This window comes from Scyliorhinus torazame, chromosome 2 (genome assembly GCF_047496885.1).
Source record: "Scyliorhinus torazame isolate Kashiwa2021f chromosome 2, sScyTor2.1, whole genome shotgun sequence".
In the NCBI taxonomy this organism is placed as follows: domain Eukaryota; kingdom Metazoa; phylum Chordata; class Chondrichthyes; order Carcharhiniformes; family Scyliorhinidae; genus Scyliorhinus; species Scyliorhinus torazame.
This window is the reverse complement of record NC_092708.1, coordinates 336480803-336497674: the sequence shown is the minus strand read 5'-3', so window position 1 is coordinate 336497674 and position 16872 is coordinate 336480803. Positions and strand designations below refer to the sequence as shown.

The 16872-nt window shown below is 41.8% G+C and overlaps 1 protein-coding gene across 2 annotated transcripts in view; it reads left to right on the top strand.

Annotated features, from left to right (window-relative positions):
* Window positions 1-16872, top strand: part of trmt61a (tRNA methyltransferase 61A) — an 86895-nt gene that overhangs the window by 4146 nt on the left and 65877 nt on the right. The window contains exon 1 of one of the 2 annotated variants that reach the window (XM_072490231.1): window positions 1806-1890. The exons of the other annotated variant lie outside the window; for it this stretch is intronic. The gene's annotated coding sequence lies outside the window, so the exon portion shown is untranslated. Of the gene's footprint in view, window positions 1-1805; window positions 1891-16872 lie in introns of those variants that run through there. 2 annotated transcript variants of the gene reach the window in all.

The window sequence follows — 16872 nt, the reverse complement described above, 5'->3', positions numbered from 1 at the left end:
AGGTTTGTTTCAAACACTAGCTCTCGGAGCACTGCTCCTTCCTCAGGTGAAGGAAGGAACCACCTGAGGAAGGAGCAGCGCTCCGAAAGCTAGTGTTTGAAACAAACCTGTTGGACTTTAACCTGGTGTTGTAAGACTTCTTACTGTGCTTCCTACCAAAGTGCACAACCGTACACTTTTCTACATTGTAATCCAACCCATGAACTCTACCACCTAGTAGAACAAAGGCAGCAGATGCATGGGAAGCAACTTAATTTGAACTACGTTCGAGCCAGACTGTCCCCATCAGTTAAAAAATTATTGGTAAACACTCCATTTCATCTCATTGTTGAAAATTCTTCAAAAAATGCTGTAGAATGGAATTCTTTGTTTGATTTAGTGTCGTGAAGTCCCTGGTCAGATATAAAACAACTAAAAGCAGAACAAGTTCCATCAATTTTGGTAGCTTAACCACAAACTCCCATGTTCCTTCTTTGAGCAAGAGACTCATTTTCTTTGACAAATTCAAATTAAAGCATCTTTTCATGAGAAATGAAATGAAGCTGCTTCAGTTCAGCTCACCTAAGAACCTTACAAAGTGTGTGGAAATATTTGTCCTTTCAGCTTGAATTTGATGTGACCTTGGAGGTGAATAGTTTAATAACTTCATGCAGTTTCCAACTGTAGGCAATTTTACAGGAAGAAAGGAAAGGCAGCCATTAATTGATATATTATGTCTGTCGGGTAGAACGTCTTCCGTACAATTATTCTTTCCAAGTGCATCAGAAAGACATGTTTAATGCTGAGATATCTTTTGATCCCCTGATATGCTCATTTTAAAATAAACCATAATAGCATACTCACAAGCTTTAGATACCTACAAACACAGCATATTTAAAATTATAAATATCAAACTTGGCTGTCTATGAATCAGAGCTCTGCCAAGCTAGTATCACACTTCTCATGCTGGATTTGAATTATAATATGCATACCTGGTGCTTCTTGCTAAATCTTCATATCGTTCATCAGTTCTGCAGTCCTAACCTTGCACTACTTCTTTTAACTTATTTGAAATCACTTGTGAAATTTGATTGATTGATTTGATTTATTATCACATGTACCGAAGTACAGTGAAAAGTCTTTTTCTGCGGCCGAGGGAACGTACACAGTACGTACATGGTAGACAAAAAGATGAATCAACAGAGAACATTGACAAATGGTACATCGACAAACAGTGATTGGTTATAGTGCAGAACAAGGGGCCAAACAAAGCAAATACATGAGCAAGAGCAGCATAGGGCGTCGTGAATAGTGTTCTTACAGGGAACAAATTTCTTGTCTGTTATGAGCTGTTTTCTGTATAGCTATCATTTGGTTTATACTTTTTAGTTGTATTATTTATTTGGTCTCGTGCCTCAAATCTGTCCTTTTAGTAACCACCTGGCTAAATGTGACTTTCGAATTAAGCAATCCACTGACTTCAAGCTTTTAGCATTCACTGCCTGACAAGTTGCTGTTTCTGCCCCTTTACCTTAGCTAAGATTCAGTTTTATTCACTTTAGAAATGTAACTTTATACATTCACTAAATGTGCTGCTCACTGCTCATTTAATGTGATTTCCCAGACATGTGAATAGCTTGCTCAGCATGCTTTGTACTGAAGATATTCTGTAGAATGTAAAAAGTAAAATGGAGTGACAAAGACTTACAACCCACTGTGCAATATCCTACAGTAAAAGTGTTTGCCTCTTTATACTCTAATCTCATTTACACTTTTGTTGTGGGTTGGATGATCATGAAAGATAATCTGTGTAATTATGTACACAGATATGACAAAGTGAAGAGCCATTATGACTCAGAAGGAGGCCTGTGACCCATCGTGTCCATGCTGGCTCTCTGTAGAGCAATCCAGGTCAGACCCATTCCCCAGCTCTATCCACTGAGCGCTGCAAGTTTATTTCCCTCAAGGCCCATTTAATTTCTTTTTGAAATCATTGATTGGTTCCTTCCACTATCCTCGCAATATGTTTCAAGTCATTTCCATTTACTGTGTAAAAGAAAGTTCTTCCTCACATTCCCCCTTGTAGTATCTCTTGCACATACACCGCCCCCCCAGTCCTTATATTATCAGCCAATGGCAACAGCATTTATTTGTCTGCCCTCGCCTGGCGTAATTATGTAACTCAAGATTACGTGATTTTAAAACAATTACGTGGTTTCTAAAACAATAGTTCTCGGGATGTGGGGGTCATTAACAATTCCTAGTTGCTCTTGAGATGACAGTGGTGGACCTTCTTGAGTTGTTGTGTTCCAGGTGACGAAGTTGCTCCCACAGTACTGTTGAGTAGGAGAGAATAGATGCTTAAATCAGGATGGCATGTGACTTTTAAGGTGATGGTATTCCCCTGAATCTTCTGGCCTTTACCTTCCAGTTGGTGGAGGTGACAGATTTGCAAGGCGCTGCTGAGGAAGCCGTGGTAAGTTGCAGAGTATCCTGGAGATCATAACTGCAGCTGCATTGCACCAATGATGCTAAAGTCGGTGTTTAAGCTATTGGATGCGGACCAAATGGACTGCTTTATCTTGGCCAGCATTGTGCTTTTAAGTGGTGGTGGCTGTGCAACAATTCAGGCAGATGGAGAGTATTGCATCACATTCCAGATCTGTGTCTTGTAGGCAATGGAGAGACTTTGGGGAGTCGGGAGGTAAGATACTCGCCAGAGACTATCTAGCCTCGGACCAGTTCCCACTGAAACCAGTGTTTCAGTTAGAATTGAATTTCACAAGCACTCAAAATTGTGTATAAATGTATTGAAGCATAGTTGTGGAAATGATGATTGAGAGTAAATAACTAATCAGTGTATACCATGATCCGTGTTTTACCAAATGAAGACCAAGAAATGAGGATTTGGAATTTATTTTGTAGCCCTTGAAATGAATCACATTTTTCCAGTGAACTTTATACAACAATATTGTTGAAACGGTTGGTGTGATTTTTGGCTAAGTCCAGGCATGTTAAAATTTGTCCAGATGAAAGAGTTCAGTGTACCAATAGTACAGATTATTTATTAAAGCTGTGGCTTTGGAAAAAAGAGGTAACTCATAGCTGGCCTAATAAAGCACAGATGTTGAAATAGAGTTCTTTTTAAAACTGCGTTGAACATGAAATGTAATTTTTGAACCGGGGATGTAATTTTTGAACCGGGGTCTTCTGGTGAACTGTGCATGTTGTGCATCTAATAATGAATGTATTCCTGATTGAATACCTTCCCATTAAAAGAAAGTAGTAGTACAGAACTTCTAAAGAAAATCCTGTTATACTGGAAAGTATAGATGTGGAGTGTTGATCCAAGCAAGATTATTTCCTCCCGAGCAGAAATGTCTATGGAACTGTTTACAGCAGAGGAATACGGAGGATTTAGGGTTTGAAAATAGGTAGCATCACGCAGGGTATAACCCATTTATTGTAGTTATCAAGTGCCCAATTCAGTTAGATACACAATGTCAACAATATATTTTCACAAATAGCAAGTGTTTTCCTTCCCAGAGTTCATTCCATGCAACTAATTAATTGTACTAAGATGTCAGTTGCTAAACATTGTCCTTCATTGGTATCAGATGCTTGTACTGAAGTTCTGTATGCTCTTGGTCTAGCTTTCTAGACTCATTAGATCGAAAGAGGTGGGAGTAGGCAATTCAGCTGTTGAGCCTAATCTGCAATTTAATACAATCATGGCTGATCTGATTGAGGCCTTGCCTCCCTTGTCGATCCAAGATTGGCCCACCTCAGCCTTAAACTCATTCAATAACTCAATCTCCTCTCTGGGGAAGAGAATTTCAAAGTCTAACCACCCTCGGAGAGAAAGAATTCCCCTCATCTCCGTCTTAAAGTCTAACCACGTGCAGAGAAAAAAATCTTCCTCATCTGTCTTAAATGGGATCCCCCTGGTTTGAGATTCCAGGGGAAACTTGATGGGCCGAATAGCCTCCTTCTGCAGTGTAGAAATTCTGTGGTTCTATGGAAACATAGTCCCATCATCCACTCTGTCAAGTCCTGTCAGAATTTTATATTCCAATCAGGCCACCTGCCATTCCTCTAAAACTCCAATCAGCATGGGCCCAACTTTCCTCAGAAGACAATCCCTTCATCCCAGGAATCAACCAGGTGAACCTTCTCTGAACTCTTCAAATGCAAGTATATTCCTTCCTCAGTAAAGTCACCAAATTTGTACACAAGACTCCAGATACGGTTAAAATAGAGCCCCATACAGCTGGAGCAACACTTCGGCTAGAATAGAATCTGTGCAGTACAGGAGGGGCCATTCGGCCCATCGAGTCTGCACCAACTCTTCAAAAGAGCACCCTACCCAGGCCCACTACCCCGTCCTATGCCCTTTAACCCCACCTAACGTGCACATATTTGGACACTAAGGGGCAATTTATTGTGGCTAATCTACTCAACCTGCACATTTTTGGACTGGGAGGAAACCGGTGCAGTCATGGGGAGAGTACAAACTCTACACAGACAGTCACCCAAGGCTGGAACTGAACCCAGGTCCCAGCTGCTGTGAGGCAGCAGTGCCAACCGCTGTGCCACCATGCCGTCCTAATTCCCTAATGTTATATTGCATTCTTCTTGTAATAAAGGCCAACATTTCATTTGCCTTCCAAATCACTTGCTGTACCTGCATGTTAGCTTTTTGTGATCCATGTACCAGGATGCCCAGTTCCCTCTGTACCACTGTTTTCTGTTGTCCCTCTCCTTTTTAATAATATTTTGCTTTTCTATCCTTCCTGCCAAAGTAGACAAGCTCACGTTTTCCTATATTATGCTCCAATTACCATATTTTTTACCCACTCACTTAACCAGTCCATATCCCTTCACAATTTGCTTTTCTACCTATCTTTGTGTCATCAGTAAACTTAGCTGCCACATATACTCGGTCTCTTCATCCAAGTCATTGATGTAGATTTTACTTAGTTGAGTTCCCAGCACTGATTCCTGTGGCACTCCACTAGCCACCGTTTGCCTACCCACTTAATCCAACTCTCTGCTTCCTGTTAGCTAACCAATCCTCTATGCATTCTAATCTGTTATCCCCAACACCATATTATGTGGTAATCTTTTTGTGACATCTTATCAAATGCATTTGTAAATCCAAATACACCACAGATACAGGTTTCCCGCTTGTTACTTCCTCATAGAACTCTTAATGAGTTAGTCAAACATTATTTCCCTCTCATAAAACTATGCTGAATCTGCCTGATTGTATTATGATTTAAAAAACATAAATTTATAGTACCCAATTCATTTTTTCCAATTAAGGGACAATTTAGCAATCCACCTACACTGCACATCTTTTGGGTTGTGGTGGCGAAACCCACGCAAACACGGAGAATGTGCAAACTCCACACACTGACCCAGAGCCGGGATCGAACCTGGAACCACAGCGCCGTGCCGCAGCATTGCTAACCACTGCCACTGTGCTGCCCGTATTATGATTTTTGAATGTCTGCTATTCCCTCAATAATGGATGTAAGCATTTTTCCTATGACTGTTGTTAGGCTAACTGGCCAATAGCTTCCTACTTTCTGTCTCTTTTTTTTGATGAGGTGTTATATTTGAGGTTTTCCAATCTGCTGGGACCTTTCCAGAATCCAAAGAATTTTGGAAGATTATAACCAATGCATCACTGTCTTGTAGCCATTTCTTTAAGACCTTCGGGTGCAGGCCATCGGATCTAAGAGACTTGTCAGCAAATAGTGCCGATAGTTTTCCCAGTACCTATTGCCGAGTGATCGCGATTGTTCTAAGTTCCTCCCTTTTCCCTCTTTGATTTTCAACTAATCTTGAGATGCTTTTTGTGTTTTCTATAATGAAGGCTCTTACAAAATACCTGTTCAATGCCATTTTCTTGTTTCCCATTATTAATTTCCCAATCTTGGCCTCCAGGAGACAAATGCTCACTTTAACTACTCTCTTCCTATTATATACTTGTAGTATATACTTCTGGAAACTCTTACTGTCTGTTTTTATATTTCTAGCTAGCTTTCTCTACTTTAATTTCTCGCTTTAAAAAAAAAAAGCCATTCTTAGCCGATTTCTAAAACTTGTCCGATCTTCTCGCGTACCACTAATCTTCATAATAGGGTCCAGATTTTCTTTTCAAGTTTATATTATCCTTCACATTCTTGGTTAGCCACAGAATGGCGTACCCTTCTCATGTCTTTCGCAACAAATTGCCAGTATTGTTCTAAAAAATGTTTCAAATTCTACAATTGCAGTATTAAGGGCCAGATACCAGGCTTTTGAAATAAAAAAAACTGCTGGTTAAAATGAGATCAAGTAGGTGGAGGAGCTGTCTTCATACAATCAACATGAAATCATTGGTTTTTTTTTGTATTGCAGCTTATTTCTCAGCTTGTCATTAGCAGCTACTTGTGTGCATGTAATGGTTGAGTTTGTCATTTGATGACTTCAGAATATTTCTTGGGATTGTTTCTTCATAATCTGGAACAGGTGTACAAAGAAAAGTCACATTGGTTGTGTAATGCTGAACTTCGGAGGGTTGCGCAGTGGTTATCACTGCTGCCTCACGGCGCCGAGTACCCGGATTCGATCCCGGCACCGGGTCACTGACCATATGGAGTTTGCACATTCTCCCTGTGTTTGCATGGGTCTCACCCCCACAACCCAAGATGTGCAGGGTAGGTGGATTGGCCGTGCTAAATTGCCCATTAATTGGAAAATAAAATGAATTGGGTACTTTTGTTGGAAGGTAGGTAGGCTAAGAATTCTAGCAAAATCTATACTTCAATATATGTAAGCCAAACATTATATTGAATATGACCTCTGTAGAACATAGAACATTACAGTGCAGTACAGGCCCTTTGGCCCTCGATGTTGTGCCGACCTGTGAAACCACTCTAAAGCCCATCTACACTATTCCCTTATCGTCCTTATGTTTATCCAATGACCATTTGAATGCCCTTCGTGTTGGTGAGTCCACTACTGTTGCAGGCAGGGCATTCCACGCCCTTACTGTGAATGGTACATCAAAAGCTATTTCTAAAAGTGGCGGATACGTGAATGCCTCTTTTGCAACTTCAGCTTTAATAGCTAGCCTTGCTAATCGATGAATAGCTCAAAGGTTTAGGTGAGGTGGGAATTTATTGAATTTAGATGAACAATCTGAGAAATTAGAGAAGAGACAGTTTATAATTTATCAAGGATAATTGTTTACGTAGATTACGCTAATGCAACACTCATTTAGGGAAATTGTCAAAGCAAAGAGTTGGCAAAAATCTTGTCTGAAGATCTGCTTTAATGTTTCTGCTTCATCTAAAAAAAAAACATCCACAGAACTGTTAACAAAACTCAGCATCCTGTCTTCATTATAAGGCTTTCAGTTGAAGTTCTGTCTTCGTACTAAGCTCGTTGAACCATAAATCTCAACTATTCTTCGTGCTCCATTTAATGTAGTAGTACATTTTGGGGCACTGATAAATCATTTAGTCCAGGAAATCTTATTGGTTGAGAGAGCAGGTATGATGCATGGGAAAATCTTTTAATTGCAGGGCAACACAATTGCCATAATTCAGCAGTTACATCACAGTCTATCTACTAATGGTCTTAATGAATGTTCCAGTAATGCTGGAATGGAGCTTCTCAAGCTGATTAAAGCACTTCAATCAGCTCCTGGTTTCCAATCCAGCAGAAAATAAAATAGAAAGTTGTTTGTTAACATGTTCACCAATGCAACAATCGTTCTAGTAATGTAGCCGGTGTGTTTTTAAATGTAAACTGCATCAGGCAGCATGGTGGCGCGATGGTTAGCATTGCTGCCTCACGGCGCCGAGGTCCCCGGTTCGATTCCGGGTCACTGTCTGTGTGGAGTTTGCACATTCGCCCCGTGTTTGCGTGGGTTTCACCCCCACAACCCAAAGATGTGCAGGCTAGGTGGATTGGCCACGCTAAATTGCCCCTTAATTGGAAAAAATTAATTGGGTACTCTAAAATTTAAAAAAAAAAAATCGAACTGCATCACTTTACACTGATACAGTCCCCTTGGAGTCTCAAAGGCAGATATCTCTTTAGTCCTGGGGTGACCTTTCCCGTAGACAAAAAACCTGCAGTGTTTAGCTCTGGTCTCCTACTTCTTCTAAGAGTTACAATCTGCCCTGTAGTATTCTCCATCTTTGTTCCCTTTTCAGAATCCTCCTTGTTAACCCCAACAGATCCCATGGACTTTCCTCACAACTTCCAACCTGCTGAACAAACGTGTCCCACTTTATTGCAATGGTAACATTTAAGCCTTCGAGTCTCATCTCCACCCTCAGTACTTTGCTTCCTGGTTAGAGATGGGGATATCTGAGCATTCCCAGCTTTTTCTTGGCAACCTTCTTCCTTTCACTTCCTATCATTTTATAAGGAGGTGACGGAACAAAGATTTAAATTTATGGATCAGCTCATAAGCATCAGACAACACAGTGGCACAGTGGTTAGCACTGCTGCCTCACAGTGCGAGGGACACAGGTTCAATTCCGGCTTTGGGTGACTGCCCGTGTGGCGTTTGCTTTCTTCCCGTGTCTGCTTGGGCTTCTTTCGGGTGCTCTACTTTCTTCCCACAGTCCAAAGATGTGCAGGCTAGGTGGATTGGCCATGCTAAGTTGCCCCATAGTCTCTGGGTTAGATAGGGTTACCGGGTTATGGGGGTAGGGTGCAGGCATGGACCTAGGTAGGGTGCTCTTTCCAAAGGTCAGTGCAGACTTAATGAGCCAAATGTCCTTCTTCTGCACTAGGGATTCTATGATTCGCCATTATTGCTCACAGTCTAGTGGTTATAACCCTTTGGTCTTTAAAATGGGTTCTTATCACAGAAAGTAGTGATTTTTAAAAATTCTTCCAAGAGAATTATTTCTCTCAGAGCCTCATTGGTAATTTGAACTCCCAATGCTCAAACCTACTTATTAAAATTAGTCTGCTTAACTCTTATCAAATTCTTTTTTTTTTTTTTTTTTTTTTTTTTTTTTTTTTTTTTTTTTTCCCTGTTGTCATGGACCAATATTTATTCCCCAATCAATATCACATTACAAATTACCTGGTCATTATCACTTTGCTGCTTGTGGGGGAATAAGGGGAAACTACTTCAATACAAGAGGGAGAAAAGATATGCTGACTGGGTGAGGTGATTTTAGATGCAAGGAGGCTGGTGTTGAACACAAAGATTACCATTGACCAATTGGGTTGAATGGCCTGTGTCTGTGCTATGAATTCCATGTGAATTATTTTTGTTACATAAAATACATTTTATAATGCAAATAGATAGTTAAAAGGTTTTAGGAGGGAAGAATACATTTACTTGCCCTTATGAAAATTTTCTAAGACAGCCGGTAAAATATTACAAATACTTACAATTACACGTTTTCAGTATCCTGAGTGTGCAATAGTCTGTCTCCAGTCATATACCGTACCGAATCAGTAAATTTTATTTATTGCATTATTATGATCTGTATTCATTCTGATAATGCGCGAGCAACGGCGCAGTAGACCTACGCCGGAGATTGTACACATACAAACACACATAACTATATGGTGGTATGGCGTCCACAGCAATATAACTGGTAAACTTGGTTGCAAACGGTTCTGTTCCAATCAATGGTTTTCAGCATTTCCGCTCCAGGGGAAGGAAACGGCAGCTGTGTTTTTCCCTGTATTTTTGTCTTCCTTGGCTCCAGATCGAGATGATAAAATTAGCTCCCTGTACCAATACGTAGAATACACATAATCCTTCACATAAATGGCGAACATTGCTCAGCCTTCTCCTGAGCGATAAAAATGCTCGACCATGGCGAACTTGTTTCTCTCCACATCAACTCTTATCAAATTCAACTCCCAACTGTTTCCTTAATTCCAAAACCTTTGCCTGTATGACTCCGGAACTAATTCATATGCACCTAGAATTGGTCTTTTTTACCTCCTCAATCTTTAGCACCTCCTCTGACAGGGAAGCAGCGGCACAGTGGTTAGCACCGTTGATTCACAGCGAAAGGGTCCCAGGCTTGATTCCTGCTTGGGTCACTGTGTTGAGTCTCCACGTTCTCACCGTGTCTGTGTGGGTTTCCTCCGGCTGCTCCGGTTTCCTCCCACAAGTCCCGAAAGACGTGCTGTTAGGTAATTTGGACATTCTGAATTCTCCTTCTGTGTACCCGAACAGGTGCCGGAATGTGGCGACGAGGGGCTTTTCACAGTAACTTCATTGCAGTATTAATGCAAGCCTACTTGTAACAATAAAGATTATTTTTTTAGAAGCATAAACTTTCTGTACCTGCCTTGTCAGTTTACTTTGCATGAGCAATGACTCGACCACTCCATTTGCGTTGCTGTTTTCTCAAATGCCATGAAGAATGTCTCTACATCCTTTTCCTCACATTTTGGTAGGGCCTTTATATATTTAAACATATCCCCATTAGAATTTGGACTGGGAAGGGTTACTCTTCCCTCTTGACTTTCCTCAACTTCTGCCTTTAATTCCAACCTTTTAAGTTGATATTCTCTTGCTCATTTTTTCATTTCCACATCCAAGTTTTCTCATTTCAATTTCCTTTGAAAACTTTCTTTTTCTTTTCCCCACATCTGCAACTCTATTTCCAACATGTCCATTTTTAAAAATTCCCTCGTGTTCAAACAGCAACCAAATTATCTCCTATTGGTTCCTCACCAGAAAGTGCATCTGATGCTACACTACACGGACCACTTGCTCGTGGGCTCTCCTGTGTATCTTAACAGACCCAAGCTCTCAGCTTCATCATATATCTCGGCCTTCTTAACTTTAACCAGCACCTCTACTTTTAAATCACTTGCCAATGCAACTAACTTGTCTTTTCAAAGCCCTTGTAAATAAACCAAAGGCCAGTCCTGCCCTGAAGAAAGGCTTTAGCAGCTCCCAGAACCATCCTATTATGCTATTACAATCCTGGTGCCTCTTTAATATATTCTGTACACCAAGTCGCTGCTGCCTACTGTACCAAAGATCCCAGGACTAAGCCCCCAAACTATGTCACAACATCTTGGGCTAGTGCGCAGTCAATTCCAGCCCACTTGACTTTGAGTCTCAGTTAGATTTGATTTAAAATACTCGGTCCTTGGTTGAGCTCAATAAACTACAGTCACCAGGTTTGTAACTTTAAAACGCAAGTAACCTTTTATTGTGTACGGTATTATAATTAACCTGACAGAAAATCAGAAAATTTAACTGACTATCTACTACCCCTTCCTAACTTCCCTCACTCTCTACGCACACATACAGACAAATAGCACAGAGGGATAGGGTATTGGAATGGGAAAGAAAATATAAATAAAAATACAATCTTTAATGCACTGGGATGACTTCAGTCAATGTCTTTCTGAAGTTCAGGCTTTCATTTTGGTGGTACTTCCTTCTAGGTCTAGTTTTCTCTGACAAGGTTGTCAACTTTCTCTGCAGACTCTGCATCATTTCAGGTTTACAGTAAAGGCACTCTGCTTTCAGAATGATAGAGCAGCTCTATCACTTAAGAAAGTAGAAGAGAGAGGGAGAGCGTTCCTTTTACTTTCAAGGTCTAAACACAACGGTCCATTTTCCTCAAAGCATCACACAGGATCCAATCACTGACCGTTGCCAAGCAGAACATTGTCCCTGGCCAAACCACCGGTTGTCAGTTAACCAACTCCCTCCAAAGCTGGTTCCTAAGATCCATTCGGTGTCCAAGAATGTGGCTTCTCCTTTCCAGAATAAAAGACCTGGGCACATGCTATCCTGGTAAGCAGGCTGTTTCACTTTGAATCTTCTGCTTAAAGGATTATGGGTCCAAGGATCAAAATAATAAAAATTGAATAAAATAACTGGGAACAAAGGACATAAACAGGAAGGTCTCTTACAACGGAAAGATAAGGATGTTAGTTTTGCTTTATTAGTCAGTGAAAGCCAATAATCTTGCAATTTCTATTCAGCAACCTCTTACTGGAAGCGCAGGTGTGTTGATTTTCACTGAGGATAAGTGTGGCTTGGTTGTGATAATTTGACTCTTAATTCCAACCCCGCCACCCATCCTCGAGGGGTACAACAGCCTGCCACATCAAAATTTGTTTTTAAGACTGTCATGGGCAAAGCACTGGAGGTGCCGAGCATCTCTCGAGCTGTAGCCCAGCAAGGAGAGAGAGCAGCAAGTTAATTATCAACCGCATTAACTAGGTCAATGATATCTGAGAACTTCATTAATTGTTCAGCTGCATAATTCAGTGCATCTGCTAGTGACTACATCCTTTTTAGAATTGCTGTAGTATTGCAGGACTGACACTTTGACCGGACTAAATTAACTGCTTTGGCTGTGTTAGGCATTTGTGGCAGTTCAAAAATATTCCCACATTTCCTGATGGGCATTAATGTAGATTACATTATTCATGCTGGGGGTGTCCCCTGTCCTCCCAGCTCTTCGCACTGGAGATTGAACCCCTGGCTGGCACTGAGAGAGTCGAGGAACTGGAGGGGGTTGGTGCGGGGTTGGGAGGAGGATAGGGTGTTGCATTATGCGGACGACCTGCTGCTGTATGTGGCGGACCCGGTGGGGGGAATGCCAGAGGTAATGAGGATCCTCAGGGAATTCGGGGACTTTTCGGGGTACAAGCTCAATATGGGGAAGAGCGAGCTGTTCGTAGTTCCGCTAGGGGACCAGGAGAGGGGGATTGGCGAGCTCCCACTAAAAAGGGCGGAGAGGAGCTTCAGATATTTGGGAGTCCAGGTGGCCAGGAGCTGGGGGACCCTGCATAGGCTTAATTTTACAAGGCTGGTGGAGCAAATGGAGGAGGAGTTCAAGAGGTTGGACGCGTTGCCGCTGTCCTTGGCGGGTAGGGTGCAGTCGGGTAGGGTGCAGTCAATCAAAATGATGGTGCTCCCAAGGTTTTTGTTCCTGTTCCAGTGCCTCCCTGTGTTTATCCCGAAGGCTTTTTTCAGGCGGGTTAACAGGAGTATAATGATGTTTGTGTGGGCGCGAGGGTCTCCGAGGGTGAGAAAGGTGTTCCTGGAGCAGAGTAGAGATATGGGGGGGGGGCTGGCGCTGCCCAACCTCTGTGGGTACTACTGGGCCGCCAATGCGACAATGGTGCGCAAGTGGGTGATGGAGGAGGAGGGGCTGCATGGAAGAGGCTGGAGACGGTGTCCTGTGTGGCCTTTGCGTCCCTGGTAGCCCGGCGAAGGATTCTCCTTCAGTGGAAAGATGCAAGGCCCCCAAGCGTGGAATCCTGGATCAGCGATATGGCAGGATTCATTAAATTGGAGAGGGTGAAATTCGCCTTGAGAGGGTCGGTACAAGGGTTCTTTAGACAGTGGCAACCGTTCTTAGACTTTCTGGCAGAACGATAGACATTGGTCAATGGCAGCAGCAGCTCGGGGTGGGGGGGGGGTTTACTTAATTTTTGTTTATGTTATTTACACTGGAGGGTTTGAGGGGGCATATACACCTGTTGTTTTAAGTCGGTGTTAATGTTAATTTATTATTTGTGTACGGGGGGAGGGGTTTGGGGGGTTGCTTTTTTACATTGTGTTTTGTACTTAACCCTGTTGGTTTCTTTTTCTTAGTTTGTTATTGATATTTCATGAAAACCTTTGATAAAAATTATTTTAACATTAAAAAAAAAATAAAAAAATTATTCATGCTGCCATTTTGAATCTGTCATTTAAAAATAAAAATTTCATGTAGATCTTACTTGTGTTGCTGCTATCAGGCCTGACCTGAGAGGTTGAGGAAAGGGGGCCTGCTTTCTCCTAGAGTTTCAAAGAATGAAAGATGATCTCATTGAAACTTACAAATTTCTTACAGATTGTGACAGGGTGGATATGGGAAAGGATATTTCCCTAGAACCAGGGGACTCAGTCTCAGAATAAGGGGCAGGCGATTATGGAATTCTCAATCCCAGTGGGCCATGGAAACTCAACCATTGAGTATGTTCAGGACCAAAATCGGCAGAACTCTGGAGACTAATGACATCAAGGGATATGGGGATAGCAAGGGAAGGGAAAGTGTTGAGACAAATGATCATCCACGATCTACTTGAATAGCGAAGCAGGCTCGGTGGGCTGAATGGGCTACTCCTGTTCCTATGACCCTGAATGATTCATGAAAATGTATCTTCAAATTCTTCTGGGGTTAGTGGATCCATGAGGTCCTCTGATATCACTTAAGATTATTAAGATACATTTAGAATATGAATTTAAAAAGTAGAATAGAGTAAGTCTTTGTTACTAGCTGCATATACATGTGCACTGAGCTTGGCTCCCTGATTCTTTGGTCATTTGAAACATAAAACAGTAACGAGGGGAGCAAGAGATCAGCTTCAAATGAAAACGCAAGTAGTTAAAATGGAGTGTTGTCTGCTCATACACTTGTTGACTGCTTTGCCCTGTCACACTTCTGCTCTGGAAACTACCAACAATTATTGCACGCACCCAGCTTCAGCCTTACCTGACTTCAGATTGATATTTGCGGAAACAGTCATTGGTAATCTTATCGGTAGAAAGCTTGGGAACCACTCACAAGCCATTTGCAGATTCCCAGATTGAACATACTTTGAAAACCTCTGATTGATTTAACTAGATTTGTGATCTGTTGCCCTTTTTGATACATTAAAAGGAAAAGAGGACAAGAACTTGTGTTTTGCAGAACCTTTTATCATGTGACCAGCACATCTCAGAGCTCTTCATATTCGGTGAATAACTTTTGACGGGTATTCACTGTGATGTAGGCAGATATGCAACCTATGGCACAAATCAAAGGCCCAATAAGGAATGAATTAAATCAATTATTACTTTTGTTGGTTGTTGGGAGTAACATTAGCCAGGGCATTGGGGAACTCCCTGCTCATTTTGAATAATAACATAGGATCCTTTACACCTATCTAAGGTGCCTCAATTGGGCTTCAGTTTCACAGCTGATGCAATACTTCTGGCGAGGCAACAGGCTGAACTGGAATGTCAGCTGGCAACAGACTGAATGGGAATGTCAGCTGCCCTATATTATTTGCTGAACTTGTGGAATAGTTCTTGAGTACACAGTGTAGGTCTCAGTGTTAGCACTCTGCTCTCAGTCAGACAGTTATGGGCCCAAGCCCATTCCAGAGACTTGAGCACAATATAGGTTGATATTTTAGAGCAGTATTGAAGGAGTGTTGCGTTCTTGGAGGAACAAACATTAAACCATGTCACTGTCTGTCTGCTGAGATGGATGCAAGAGATCCCATGATACTATTTGATGAAGGGAGTTCTTCTGATATCCTTTCAAACATTTATCTTTCACCAAACGGGTAACACAGTAGAATAGTGGTTAGCACAGTTGCTTCGCAGCTCCAGGGTCCCAGGTTCGATTCCCAGCTTGGGTCACTCTGAGCAGAGTCTGCACGTTCTCCCCGTGTCTGCGTGGGTTTCCTCTGGGTGCTCCGGTTTCCTCCCACAGTCCAAAGATGTGTAGGTTAGGTGGATTGGCCATTCTAAATTGCCCTTCGTGTCCAAAAAGGATAGTTGGGGTTATTGGGTTACCGAGATAGGTAGGGTGCTCTTTCCAAGGGCCAGTGCCGACTTGATGGGCCGAATGGCCTACTTCTGCACTGTAAATTCTATGATTCTAGGAAACAACTTTATTTTTTTTAAATTTAACTTTCTTCTGTTTGAGGTGTTACCGTGTGCAAATGTGGGCTTTACCTACAATAGTAACTCCACTTAAATTGACGTTGTAGAGTAGTTTGGGATATCCGAAGGTCATTGGAAAGTGATTATGACTACATATTCTTTCTGATTCTGAAGTGAGAAAGCTACCAACTGAGTCGCATATCTTTCTCCCTCGCTCTCCTTGAAGCATTGCTAGAATCTAATTTTGCCAATTTCTGTGTCTCCAGCATCATTTACTTTGTGTGCAGATTAGAGAATTGAGTGATTCATCAATATTCGGTGGAGGAAATATTTAAATCGGCTATTACACAATGTTTGGAAAAGCAAGAGCGAGAATATTTTATGTATACGTGCTAATTCTTTTTTATTATAAAATATTTTTTTATTCGCCTTTTTCACATTTATTCCCAAATTTACACCCAACAATAAACAATAATCGGTAACAAATGTAATGTCAATCCCCATATCAATAACAACGATCCCATCTTCCCACCAAACCCCCAAACATTAGCCCGCATGTTAACATCAACAAATGACAAAGAGGAATCGGGAATCATCCATAGTCACCATTAACACATAGAGTCCCGTTCCCCCCCCCCTCCCCCTAGTGTTCGCTGTGATCCAATTCTCGAAAGTGCATAATGAATAACGCCCATGAATTGTAGAATCCCTCCATCCTTCCCTTCAGTTCAAATTTGACCTTTTTCAAGTGTCAGAAATTCCAGCAGGTCCCCCCGCCACGGCACAGGGTGGAGAGCTTGATCTCCACCCTAACAGGATCTGCCTATGGGCGATCAACGAGGCGAGGGGTACAACATCTGCCTTCGCGCCCGTTTCGAACCCCGGCTGGTCCGACACCCCGAATATGGCCTCCTGAGGGCCCGGGTCCAGTTTCACGTGTGTATGCTAATTCTATAGCTAAGTCTCCAAATGTTGTGCTTATGATGTTTAGTTATGCAGTTAATAATTTTCATCTTTTGGGCCATGTAATGCAACCGAATTTTCAACTAAAATCAATTTATCCATTCCAAACCAGTTTAATTTTCTTGCTTATACTGTTAACCTTTTTCCAAGCAATCTTTTCCCACTCGTGCTTGATTAATTTTGGGTGTCAAGAGGTGCAGGAGAATAGCATTGTTGCAGCTGTTGTGCATTTGCCTTCATCCTTAAGCTGTCTGAGCCTTAGATAATAGACA